Source organism: Pseudophryne corroboree, chromosome 2, assembly GCF_028390025.1.
Source record: "Pseudophryne corroboree isolate aPseCor3 chromosome 2, aPseCor3.hap2, whole genome shotgun sequence".
NCBI classification, from domain to species: domain Eukaryota; kingdom Metazoa; phylum Chordata; class Amphibia; order Anura; family Myobatrachidae; genus Pseudophryne; species Pseudophryne corroboree.
In genome coordinates, this window is record NC_086445.1 from 818,147,028 (window position 1) to 818,160,892 (window position 13,865).

Here is a 13,865-nt window from a genome sequence, read left to right on the forward strand (position 1 = left end):
AAAATGCCCTTTCTATATTCCTCCAGAACTAACTTTCTATGGACTTACAGTACTTTGCTCACTGTTATTACCCACTCATTGCTATTGGAGACTAAAGTGCCCTGTGGTGCAATGGACTAAGCATTGCAGAAGTAAAAATTGGAGCGTAAGAAATGTGGTCAGACACAAGAGTTCAGTTAGGTATTCCCCGCCTCTTCTGCCAGTATAGCTGAGAAAAAGTTCAATTGCAAAAGTTTATTTCATTTCCTGCCTTCTTTAAGATATTTCTCTCTCACACTTGATGGCAAGATGACAAAATGCTGTCTGAGAATCGACTGAGTTACTCTGTGGGTAAGCATTAGCTGATGTACATTTTATGGTGTGTAGTTTTAATGTTGTTTTATCCTACCTTTAGGATAAAATGCTACTTGTATCCTACTTATCTGTTGAATGAATCTTTTACATGTCTTGCTAAGCAAAGCATTTTTGTAAGTTGGTTTCTGAAGTATGTTACACTTTTTCTGCATATTATTTTCATTATAGCTTTAGCAGCCTATGGAGAGCTATATTCTGTATTTGTTTATTAAATGTAATATGCTGTGTATATGAAGAAAATATTACCATGTACAGTACAAGTAAAGTGTAGTAAGAATAGTTTATTTTTCTTTTATTGTGATAAACACATCAAAATGAGCAATCAACTGAAATGTCTCTCATTTGGACCAAATATTCAATTTTCCTCGTTGTCTTCTGTGTCTAATAATTAGCTTATAATGTTGTCTATTTTTCACCTACATTTTTACTAACATTTAGCTTTTATATTTTGATCTACGGTATATGAAAAGTTTTGTAGTGTTTGTAGCTGTATTAATAATGTATATCTAAAAGTCTGTCCACATGTGTTTGATGTGTCCTAAAGCATAGCTTACTGTACTAAGAGTATGCAGACACTGGGAAACAGACAGAGGGGTGTGTCCATATTGAACCTTATAATACTATATAACAGACAGAGGAAGAGATTCAAAGTCTGATATGGAAACTCTGGGCTAGACAATAAAGTCAGTTTACAATTTTTACAGTGTTAGCACGCATACCTGTGGCAGGACATGCTGAGATGTGTAGTTACACAGCAGCTGGAGTGCCAGACATTGCCTACCCTGACCTAGAATTTCATGTCGTTTCACAGTGCAAACAAAATACAACCAAAACACATATAAAATATGTTCACTAAAACTTGATAGTATGATAAGATAATAAATGATATTGTATTATGGGGATACGGTCATTAGGTCGACACCACTTAGGTCGACAGTCAATAGGTCATCATGCATTAGGTCGACAGGGTCACTAGGTCAACATGTACTAAGTTGACAGGTCAAAAGGTCGACATGAGTTTTTCACATTTTTTAAAAAAATGTTGGACTTTTTCATACTTTACGATCCACGTGGACTACAACTGGGAAAGGAAACCTGTGCTGAGTGCAGTGGTAGCAGAGCAAGGCACCTTGCCCGAAGCATGGCGAGCGAAGCGAGCCATGCGAGGGGACACGGTGCACTAATTATGGTTCCTGGTCACTTTACAAAGAAAACGGCACCAAAAAAACAAAACATAAAACTCATGTAGACCTTTTGACCTGTCGACCTAATGACCATGTCGACCTAGTGACCCTGTTGACCTAATGCATGTCGACCAATAGTGGTTGACCTAATGACTGTCGACCTAAATTGTGTCGACCCAACGACCCATACCCGTATTATGGTTACTAGTTGATTTGGTAAGATTATAAGGGGGGAATTCAAATGTTTGAAAAGTCGGTTGGGTGTCTGTTTTTTCCTGTCTATTAGATGGGAAAAAATAGACACCCAACTGACTTTTCAAACAACTGAATACCCCCCTAAGAGTTGTATTATTATCACTTGTTGCTATGAAATAAATATATTGCTATGATATAACTATATTGTTATGTATTGTTATTTGAGATCAATATAAACTGCAGTGTTAATGTATTAATGTAATTAAATTAAATTATACTTTAGGTTTAATACACTGTTAAGATAATTTTAGAATTTTTGGAAATACATATGTATCAAACACTGGAGAGAGATAAGGTTGAGAGACATAAAGTACCTACCAATCAGTTTATGTCACTTTATAGGCTGTGTTCGAAACTTATTGGCTGGTACTTTATCTCTTTTCACTTTATCTCTCTCCAAGGATTGATAAATCTCCCCCATATTGTGGAAAGTCAAATAATCAGTAGTTTTTGGGTGATGTAAAAAATTTCATGTTGTGAAGGATCTGGTTACACACACTGTATGACAGAGATGTCATATGTGGCGATTAAGAGAACACTACTGAGTTGGACACTTAGGGGTATATGCAATTAGCAGCGAATCGCGGCAATTTTTCGGCCGTTTTTTAATTCGACACAATTCGACCGTCAAATTCCGGCAAGTGGGTGCCGAAATTTACCATATTCAATAAAAAAACGGATTCGACAGTCCCGCTGTCGAAAAACGGCCGATTTGACGGATTTTGATCCGATTTTTTAAAAACGGGAAAAAACGGGAAAAAACCCGAAAAAAATTGCGTGGGGTCCCCCCTCCAAAGCATAACTAGCCTCGGGCTCTTCGAGCCAGTCCTGGGTCTAAAAATCCGGGGGGGGAAATGACAGGGGATCCCCCATATTTTTAAAACCAGCACCGGGCTCTGCGCCTGGTGCTGGTGCAAAAAATACGGGGGACAAAAAGAGTAGGGGTCCCCCGTATTTTTTACACCAGCATCAGGCTCCACTAGCTGGACAGATAATGCCACAGCCGGGGGTCACTTTTATACAGCGCCCTGCGGCCGTGGCATTAAATATCCAACTAGTCACCCCTGGCCGGGGTACCCTGGGGGAGTGGGGACCCCTTCAATCAAGGAGTCCCCCCCAGCCACCCAAGGGCCAGGGGTGAAGCCCGAGGCTGTCCCCCCATCCAAGGGCTGCGGATGGGGGGCTGATAGCCTTGAGAAATTTGAAAGAATATTGTTTTTTCCAGTAGTACTACAAGTCCCAGCAAGCCTCCCCCGCAAGCTGGTACTTGGAGAACCACAAGTACCAGCATGCGGGAGAAAAATGGGCCCGCTGGTACCTGTAGTTCTACTGGGAAAAAAATACCCAAATAAAAACAGGACACGCACACAGTGATAGTAAAACTTTATTACACACATGTCGACACACGCCCTTCGATGGGGGGACAGCCTCGGGCTTCACCCCTGGCCCTCGGGTGGCTGGGGGGGGGGACCCCTTGATTGAAGGGGTCCCTACTCCCACAGGGTACCCCGGCCAGGGGTGACTAGTTGGGTATTTAATGCCACGGCTGCAGGGCGCTGTATAAAAGTGACCCCCGGCTGTGGCATTATCTGTCCAGCTAGTGGAGCCCGATGCTGGTGTAAAAAATACGGGGGACCCCTACTCTTTTTGTCCCCCGTATTTTTTGCACCAGCGCCAGGCGCAGAGCCCGGTGCTGGTTTTAAAAATACGGGGGATCCCTGTCATTTTCCCCCCCGGATTTTTAGAACCAGGACCGGCTCGAAGAGCCCGAGGCTGGTTATGCTTTGGAGTGGGGACCCCACGCCATTTTTTTTCGGGATTTTACCATTCCATTTAAAAAATAATAATAATAATAATAATAATAATAATAATAATATTTTTAAAAATATATAAATAATACTTGTGCCTCCAAAATAGACAAACCAATTACCTAATCCCTTCTAATATAAATAGATATGCTATTACCAATAAAAAAAACACCCCAAAAAACATGTTTTACATTTTTTTTATTAGATTCCCCCACCAAAGTGTGGCGGATTGAAAATGATGAATTTACTGTCTAAAAGCACTGTTGTCGAATTTCCAAACTTCAATTGAATATACTTTTGGCGAATTGCTGCATTTGTACCATTGCAGAAATGTCGAATTTGACAAATGTCGAATTTCAAAAAGTCGAATTTTGAAAGTCCGTTTTTTTGACGGAAAGTACTGAATTGCATTGTCAATTTTTTTGGGGGGGGGCTAAAAAGTCCAGTTTTTCGACAATTTCGGGAATTCGACCGCAATTGCATATACCCCTTACAGTACCTAATGCCACAGCAGGTGCATAAGTTCATCCCAGTTGTCTGGAGGCAAGTTGGGGTCTAGTGCCCCCACCCCTTTTTTTTTTTTTAAAAAGGGAAAACAAATATGTATAAACACTCACAACTTACTTAATGACATAGATAGTAAGCTGGTCTACAGAGACCGGAGACCGCAGTGAATTGGCTGGGCTCCAGCTGCGCTGTGATTCAGCCATTTGCAGAATCAGCATTCACCAGCAGGTCCCATCTCACAGCAGCAGTGGGTGTACCGTCGCTTGCTGAAGCACAGGCTGAGCGGTCCCAGGCAGGGGCCATCCTGTCCCCTATTGCAGGTATACACAGGGATCCTGGGACAGAGCTGATTAACGCTGAAGCAGCAGCAGGTGCACAGTAGAGCTCCATTTGAAGAACAGCGGTCACACTTGAATCCCACTGTGAACTGCTGTGCATGCAGGTGCCCCTTCAGGGCTTGGATCTTGGAGGCAGGCGTCTCCATTGCCTCTGGGAGTTATGTCCCTGTGCTACAGCATTGTACTTACTTTCATATGATAATAATGTGACAAACAGCCTAAGTCAAAAATCCATGGGTATGAAAGTGTAAGCTTATCCTGCCCACTGCACTAGTGTCTGCAGCTGTCATCATTAGCATTGGTACTTGCACAAGCCCTGTGCTAGGTGCAAGAGATCCATCAGGCACACGCCACTTTCCTGTGCAACTTAGAATCTCTTGGAACTTTACCATACATAAACGCCCATGACACTCCCATGACATTCTCATAAAAAACCCTATTGTGTATTTGTATGGTATGGAATTTATACTGTTAGCTTCAATGTGGCAGGAACTGATGCAAATGATCAATATTCTCTGTGCAGCTCTGAATAATATGGTGACACTATAAAATAAACATTAGAAATAATAATATAATGATTTGCTGATGATTTAGTGACAGAGGGGAAGCAATGAGATGGAAACAGATGGATAAATTTGAGAATATGGGATGATATGGAAGGGTGGTAGAATCTATTAGTGTGAAATGTGGTGATATGGGCAAAGACGCACATTGCTCAGAAGTTCATTTCCTTATGGAGTGGAGATGGAATGATATTTGAGATATGGATTGAATAATCACAGGGTGGAAGGAGGAAGGGCTGGTGCAGAGCAGCAAGGGGAGATGGTGGGGCAAAACCTACTGATGACAAGTGAGTCAAATGCTGTCTGCTTAAGGGAAATATTGGTTTCTACGGCAGGATCCACAGGTTATCCAAAGGATAACAATGGGATATGATGAAGCGACAGCGGATTTGCACCAATCGGTTAAAGCTTTTCGGCCTCACAGTATGCAACGGGCCCGTCCATATATCCCTGCCTCCTGGCTCAGTCAAATCATTTTTTTGTTTGGTGCGGCAGGAGCCGGACCATGGTCAGAGGGCTGCTGGTTTTTAGCAGCCCTAAGCTTTCTTATTTTATTTTTATAGTCTTACTCACTGGCGTAACTACTGACCCCGCAGCCACTGCAGTGGCTTGGAGGCGCGGGGGTGCTGCTGCCGCCACTGATTGCTGCTGTTTAGGGCAGGAGCCAGAGAGGCAGGAGGGCACAGCGCGCGCCTCTCCTGTGAGTCCCTCCTGGGTTTCCGGCGCCAGAGGCGTGTCTGTTAAATGAAGTGCCGGTTCGTGAGCTCTGACTGGCTCACAAAACGGAACTTCATTTGACAGACACGCAGCTGGAGACACAGGAAGGATACACAGGAGAGGCGCGCGCTGTGCCCTCCTACCCCTGTGGCTCCTTCCCAAAACTCACAGCAGCGGCAGCCCGGGAGTTTGTGTACCTGGCACTGGGGGGGGGGATGATGGGTGCATATTTGGCACTGTGGGCATATGTGTACCTGGCACTGGGGGGGGGGGGCATATTTGGCACTGGGGGTATATGTGTACCTGGCACTGGAGGGGCATATTTGGCACTGAGGGTATATTTGTACCTGGCACTGGGGGGCATATTTGGCACTGGGGGTATGTGTGTAGCTGGCACTGGGGGGGCATATTTGGCACTGGGGGTATATGTGTACCTGGCACTGGGACGGTATATTTGGCACTGGGGGTATGTGTGTATCTGGCACTGTGGGGGAATATCTGGCACTGAGGGCAAATGTGGCACTGGGAGCACAGCCCTACCAACAAGCATTACCCCCTGGTTACAAGCACAACACCCAGCTCATGAAATCCCTGGTAACAAGCATTACCCCCTAGCAAACAGTATGACACCCAGTGCATGAAACCCCTGGCAACAAATATTACCCCCTGGCAACAAGCTTGAAACCCAGCACATGATACCTCTGGCAACAAGCATAACACCTAGCGCATGAAACCCCTGGCAACGAGCTTGAAAACCCCTGGCACTGTGCATGGAACAAAGAGCATGAAACCCCTGGCAATGAGCATGTAATTTAAAAGTAATTAGAAGCCTTACTGTAGGGCTTAATGTGTAATGGGCATTGCAGTGTGTGGCATAATGTATCACGGACATTGCAGTATGTGTCATAATGTGTCACAGGCATTATGGTGTGTGGCATAGGGTATAACGGGCATTGCGGTATGTGTCACAGGCATTACGGTGTGTGGTATACTATATCACGGGCATTGGGGTATGTGGTATAATGTCCCAGGGTCATTGCAGTGTGTGGCATAATGTATCACAGACATTGCGGTGTGTGTCATAATGTGTCACAGGCATTGTATGTGTTTTAATGTATCAGGGGCATTGCAGTGTGTATATATTGGTAGATGCTCAATTAGATTAGTGATATCATTCAGGTGCTCGAGGGAGGGGTATTTCTGAGCAAGAAAAAAAAGGCAATTGGTTTCCCCCAGCACCCTGAATGATAACCGTAACCAGATATAAATCCTACACAATAATAGAATTCAGAGATCTTCGTTACACATATTTGCGCAAATGTGTGGTTAAGCCCCAAAGTCGCATCAAGGCGTCTCTGTATATTTGGGGTCCCTAGCGCTATATCTAGGTGCAGGGTGTGGCACCCCAAAACACCAGCATAAGCCAGAAAGCCAAGCGTAGCATACCAGTGAAAAAACTATAGTGTTAATTGCATTGCAGTGTGTAGCATAATGTATAATGGGCATTGCGATGCGTGGCATAATATGTCACAGGCATTACGGTGTATGGCATAATGTGTCGGGGGCATTATGGTGTGTGGCATATTGTGTCATGGGCATTATTGTGTGTGGCATAATGTCTAAGGGCCATTGCAGTATGTGGCATAATGTATACTGGGCATTACCATAAGGAGGAAAAATGACAAATAATGTAAGGGGCATGAATCAGGATAATTTTTTTTCCTGTGGTGGCCAACGTCTGGGCGTGCAGGTTGCAAAACTGAGGTATAAGGTAGTCTTTTTCTGCAATGCCACATTCCTTTATGCAAAGCCACACCCATCTCAGCAAGGCCACGCATTCGGTGCACGCAGATTCATCACTTTACAAATGGCAATTATGGGGGTAGGGGGGGCGCCAGAGAATGTTTTGGCTTGGGGGAGAAAAATTTCTAGTTACACCACTGGTCTTACAATTTGTTTTTGCGTGATCTTTCTGAAAAGCATCTTATACTGTACGTACATTAGAAAGAGTCGCTCCAACAACTCTACACCAGGTCACCACAACGTTTACCCACGAGTACAGTGCTGCTTCGGCGGGCGCCTGTGTCAGATATACTAGCAGGTCCAGCAGACGTTTCCAGGCTGTGGCCGGAGCACGGGGAGAAGGTAAGGCATCGGTTCCGCTAAGCTAGATGGAATATGGACACAGTCGCACTGTTTTGGGAGGAGACTACCAAACAGTCGCTGATGTGGCTGCCACCTCGGGTGCACCAGCGCTAGGCCTTAGGGATTATAGGCTTCAGGAATAGTATGAGGCCGTTATCCCTGGGGTTGATGTCAGCAGTGGGGAGTCAGATGCTCTCCTGGTCACCCCTCCCCCCGATTCATGACCAGTTTCCTCCGAGTTTCCTGCCATGAACTGTTTTTTGCTTCTGTCTAAGATGCTGTACACGAAGGGGACCCAGTCGCAGCATAGGCGGCTGTGTGACGGGTGCGTCTGTGTTCACTGAGCATCTGTGTTCACTATAGATTCATGGAGCGGCAGTGTACACTAGTAGCGTCTTGATCCACTCAGAATTCACAAACGTATTGATCGGTACTGGAAGCGAGGTGAGTCTCCCTGTATCCCACTCTACTGAGTACAGGTAATACAGCACTAAGTCTCTACTTTTTTGAGTACGAATAGTTAGATAAGTGCCTATTGCATAAGAGTCTGTATACTATTACTGTTGTTTCTTTCGCTATGCGTCTGAATATGGTAGATCTATTTAAACATGATTCAGTAATATGTTCTCCTACATACTTGAAATGTAGTTGTAGTTGATGATGTGCTCATATTGCTTATTATACTAATGTATAACATGTGACTGACTGCTAGTGTGATTGCTGACTTTACTATATATTCTGTCAGTTTTTTTCTATTCCGATCCTCAATGCTGGTGCATGGGTAGGGTAGGATTGTAGGTCACTTTAAAAAAGCTTAAAGTGATTACAGTCACAAATTGTGTAGTACACTGTGGAAGTGTTGATTATTTATCATGTCTAAGAGCGGCAAAGGTGAGGAAGATACCCTCACAGCAACACCAACACTCATATCACGTTTGTCTTGCAAAGCTGTGTTAACCTCTCAGGATCTGGTTCAGGATGGTTTGTGTGCAAATTGTTTTAGCTTTCACCACGGTCTCTTGAAAAATACAAGGCAGAGTCAGGTGCAGGTTGATCCACCTTGGGCTATGTTTGCAGACATTATCCAGTATAGCTGAATGGATAATTCCTCCATTTCCTGTACCAGGGATAGGTTACACGATTAACCCTTACATGCAGCTTTACACCTGCGGTTTATCGCTTCCAGCAGCAGCCTCTCAAAAGAAACAGGCTGATAAGCCAGTGGTAAGTAAATCTTCATCCTCACAGGTTACACATTTCAGATGAGGATTCATCGGAGGATGAAAGTTCAATAAATTCTACTTCGGCATACAAAGAGGAGGAAGATCTCAGCTCAGTGGATATAGCTGAGTTAATTAAAGAAATGAAAGCCATTCTATCCTTAGAGGATTCAGCAGAGCCTGGCAAGGCACCTGTGTTTAAAGTAACGTCCCAAAACAGTTAAGACTGAGTTTCCAGGGTCAGATCATCTGACGGAAATCATGGAAGAGGCCTGGGCTACGCCCACTAAGACGTTTAGAATTCCTAAGAAATGGAATTCCTATTATCCTCTTCCAGCTCGGGATTGTTTAAAAAGGGAGGTGGCTCCTAAAGTAGATACGCATGTGATTCGATTAGTGCGAAAATCTACATTACCTTTGCCTTCAACATCATTAAATGATGTCACGGATAGGAGAGTGGATGGTTTTTAAAAAAACATTTTTTCCCTGTCTGGGGTAGTCATAAGGCCAACCATGGCTTCAGATTGGATGGCAAAGGCAGTGGCTGCCTGGGCTGATGCATTGGAGGGGGATTTTTCAATACCATCTAGTGAGCAAAAATCCCATATAGCACATATAAAACAGGCTGCAATGTTCTTGAAAGAAGCAGCATTGGATACGGGTACTATTGCCTACAGGGCATCAGATTCAACAATAGCTGCTCACAGAGCAGTTTGGCTGCGTACGTGGAGAGCTGATTCAGAATCTAAGAAGGTTTTGGAATCTTTGCCCTTTTCTGGAGATATTCTTTTTGGTAAAGAATTGACAGATATTTTGGAGTCAGAAGCAGACTTCAAGAAGGTAAAGTTTCCTTCCACATACTATTTCAAACCTAAAGTTACGGATTTTTGGCCCTTTCGGTCTCAAGGAAAAGCTAAAGGAAAAACTGATGGCAGGCAGTCCCAATACAAGTCTGGTAAGACTAAAAAGCTTTGGGCTAACAGAGAACCGGTTGATAAAACAGATAATAAGCCATCAGACTGATGGTGCGGGCCTCCACCTGGGGGATCCCAGGGTGGGGGCCAACTTCTTCAGTTTGCACAGATCTGGCAGCAGCCTACAACAGATGCCAGGGTGCAGGAAGTGGTATCTCTAGGTTATGCTTTTGCCTTCAAGAAGCACCCTCTTTGAAGGTTTTTTTGTACCAGCCCATCTCGGGTAGAGATGAAGGCCAGGGCTTTGCAAGAGGCATTTTAGAAATTGCTTCAGTCAGGAGTAGTCATTCCAGTTCCTCCTGCACAACACTGACAGAGATTTTACTCCAACCTGTTACTAGTTCAGAAACCAAATTGGTCATTTTGGCCCATTCTCAATCTCAAAGTGCTGAACAAGTACATTTGGGTACCTCGGTTTCATATGGAGACTTTACTTAAAGTACCATCATTTTGGCCATGGAGCCACGAGATTATATGGTATCCGTGGATATCCAGGATGCTTACCTACATGTTCCTATAACACTGTCCCATCAGCATCCTCCAACAGCATTTTCAGCTCCAGGCCCTACTTTTTATGTTAGCCCCAGCCCCCAGAGTATTTACCAAGATTATGGTGGTAATGGCAGCTTATCTCCGCCAGCAGGGGATAAGAATTTTCCCATACCTTGACGATCGTTTAATCCAGGCACAGTCGCAGGAATTGCTCCTATGTCATCTGCAACAGACAATAACGTGTCTGCAAAGGCATGGGTGGCTCATAAATTGGGCAAAATCATCTCTGGTTCCATCACAACAGATGACTCACTTGGGGTCTGTACTGGATTCAAGTCTTCTGAACCTCTGAACAAGATATCCAAGATTCAGTCAAGGATTCAGGACTTGCTGCACAGTCAAAAGGTATCCATTCACGCAGCAATGCGTGTGATGGGATTGATGGTGTCAACATTCGACATGGTGGAGTATGCACAGTTACACTCGAGGCCTCTGCAGCATTTGATTCTTGCCAAATGGAATGGATTGCATCAGACGATAAAAACGCAGACTATGATTCTTACGATAGAAGTAAGAAGGTCATTAGCCTGATGGCTACAGACATCCCATCTGGACAAGGGGAGATCCTTTTGGATATCAGATTAGGAATTTCTGACAATGGATGCCAGTCTCCAGGGCTGGGGAGCAGTGTCAGGAATGTTGTGTTTCCAGGGGAAATGGACCAAGGAAGAAGGTTGCGTGCCAATAAATATATTGGAGCTTAGGGCCATACACATGGCACTGATTCAGGCAAAGGACATTCTTCGGGCCACTCATACAATACGACGGCAGTAGCGTACCTCAACCATCAGGGAGGAACTCGCAGCCGAAAAGCGATGAAGGTGGTAAGTCACATACAAGAGTGGGCAGAACTTCATCATTCATCCTTGTCCGCAGTGTTCGTTCCCGGGAGTTCTAAACTGGGAAGCGGATTTTCTTAGTCGACATGGCATTTAGGCAAGCAAATGGGCTCTATACCCGGAGGTCTTCCAGACTCTAGTAGACAAGTGGGGGTTGTCAGAGATAGATCTCATGGCGTCCCATCAGAACAACAAAGTTCTTGCATATGGGTTAAGAACAAAGGATCCCAGAGCGAACTTTGTGGATGCCCTGTCGGTGAGATGGGACTTCCATCTGGCTTATGTGTTTCCTCCAATCACCCTATTACCCAGGGTGTTGAGAAAGCTAAAGCAAGGAAAGGGTGCTGTGATAGTACTAGCTCCAGCCTGGCCCAGAAGACATTGGTACACAGATCTGCATAGAATGTTGATGGATGCTCCACTTCTGCTCCCTCAATGTCCAGATCTACTAATGCAGGGTCCTTGTTATCACAGACATCTGGACCGACTGTCTTTGACGGCGTGGCTCTTGAAACCTCTATCCTGAAGTCAAGAGGATTCTCACAACGGGTAATTCAAACAATTCTCAGAGCAAGGTAACCTTCCTCAGCTCGCATTTATCACCAAATATGGCAAACCTATGCTCATTGGTGCAGTGAACGAAAAATGGACCCTAAGTCTTTCAGAGTCTCCTGGGTCTTAGCATTCCTTCAGGCAGGAATGGATAAAGGTTTGAAGGTAGCTTCCTTGAGAGTGCAAGTGTCAGCATTGACTGTATGGTTCCAAAAGAAAATTGCCAACTTACAGGATGTGCATACTTTTTTCCATGGAATACTGCACATTCAACCTCCTTTTGTTCCTTCTACAGTGCCTTGGGACTTAAATTTAGTCCTAAAGGACCTTTAAGTTTCCCCGTTTGAACCACTTAATAAAGTGGATCTTAAATGGTTGACAGCTAAAGTTCTCTTTCTACTGGCCATGGCGTCAGCTAGAAGAGTATCAGATTTAGGGGCATTGTCATATTGTTCCCCATTTCTGTTTTTTTATCCAGATAAAGCAGTTCTCAGAACTAGATCTGGGTATCTTCCAAAGGTGGTTTCTAAATTCCACCTTAATAAAGAAATTGTAGTCCTGGCTTTCCAGGTACCGGGCCTTTCTGCGGGAGATGCATCGCTGGACGTGGTCCATGCCTTAAGGATCTACGTGGATCGTACCAGTGCCATCAGCAAGACAGATTCTCTCTGCATTTTCTATGGATTTCACAAGAGAGGATGGCCTGCTGATAAGCAGACACTGGCAAGGTGGCTTCGGATGACGATTTCAGAAGCATATTCTCAAGCTGATCTCCCTATTTCGGCTAATGTCTCTGCTCACTCTACTCATAAGGCAGGTCCTTCATGGACAGCACAACGTGGTGCTTCAGCAGAACTGATATGTAAGGCGGCCACATGGTCTTCCATTAACACATTTATTAGACATTATGCCATGGATACCTTTGCCTCTCATGACACGCTGAATTCAGGCGAAGGATTCTCCTGTCCAATCAGGAGCGTCCCCACCACTAAATTGCTTTAGGAAATCCCATTGTTATCCTGTGGATAACCTGTGGACCCTGCCGGAGAAATATATGTTATGGTAAGAACTTACCGCTGATAACGGTATTTCTCAACAGGTTCCACAGGGATCCCACCCTGATGCACCTGATTTGAGGATCCTTTTACTCACTAACCTCTTCCTTCTTGTACGGAAAGGTGTGTATGTGTGTTCTTCTTACCTGATTAGGGCTATCTATGATGCTCCTGCCTTGAGCTTTGGGAATGCAACTGATTTGACTGAGCCAGGAGGCGGGGATATATGGATGGGCCCGTTGCATGCTGGGAGGCTGAAAAGCTTTGCCCGATTGGTGCACATCTGCTGTCGCTTCATCATATCCCATTGTTATCCTGTGGAACCTGTGGACTTAGGAGAAATACCGTTATCAATGGTAAGTTCTTACCATAACGTATATTTTGAGTGTAGAGAAATGAGCACCACCCTTCACTCTAAAGGGTGCTAAACTTATAAGTGTGTAAAAGGTTAGCATTCAATAGGGGGTGAATCTGACAGATTGGTGGCAGAGGAATATGCGGTGTTATATGCATATCAAACTTGCCCACTTCTGAAAACTGGTTCCAGAAAAACTAGGGTTTATAGTAGAATGCACTGTAGAGGGGGGGGGGGGTGTCATGCTCCACCCAGAGGGTGTGTCTAGCGCCACATATGGGTGTAGCTATGCTTAGATGCTTGTTGAAAGAGATTTCAATTTTCTATACATTAGAAACAATATATTGTGCAAATTGTGCAACATTGATGCTAACACTGCTGCCTGCAATACTCCATTTCTTGTTTGCAACTGTCTCTTGAATTCCTTTTGTTTTCACTCAGCACAAT

The 13,865-nt window shown here is 44.4% G+C and overlaps 1 protein-coding gene across 2 annotated transcripts in view; it reads left to right on the forward strand.

Moving 5' to 3' along the window:
* The first annotated feature begins 263 nt into the window (after positions 1-263).
* The window catches only part of P2RY8 (P2Y receptor family member 8), a 134,022-nt gene continuing 120,420 nt past the window's right edge, over positions 264-13,865 (forward strand). For both annotated transcript variants that reach the window (XM_063955688.1, XM_063955689.1), the window contains exon 1: positions 264-330. The gene's annotated coding sequence lies outside the window, so the exon portion shown is untranslated. The remainder of the gene's footprint in view (positions 331-13,865) is intronic.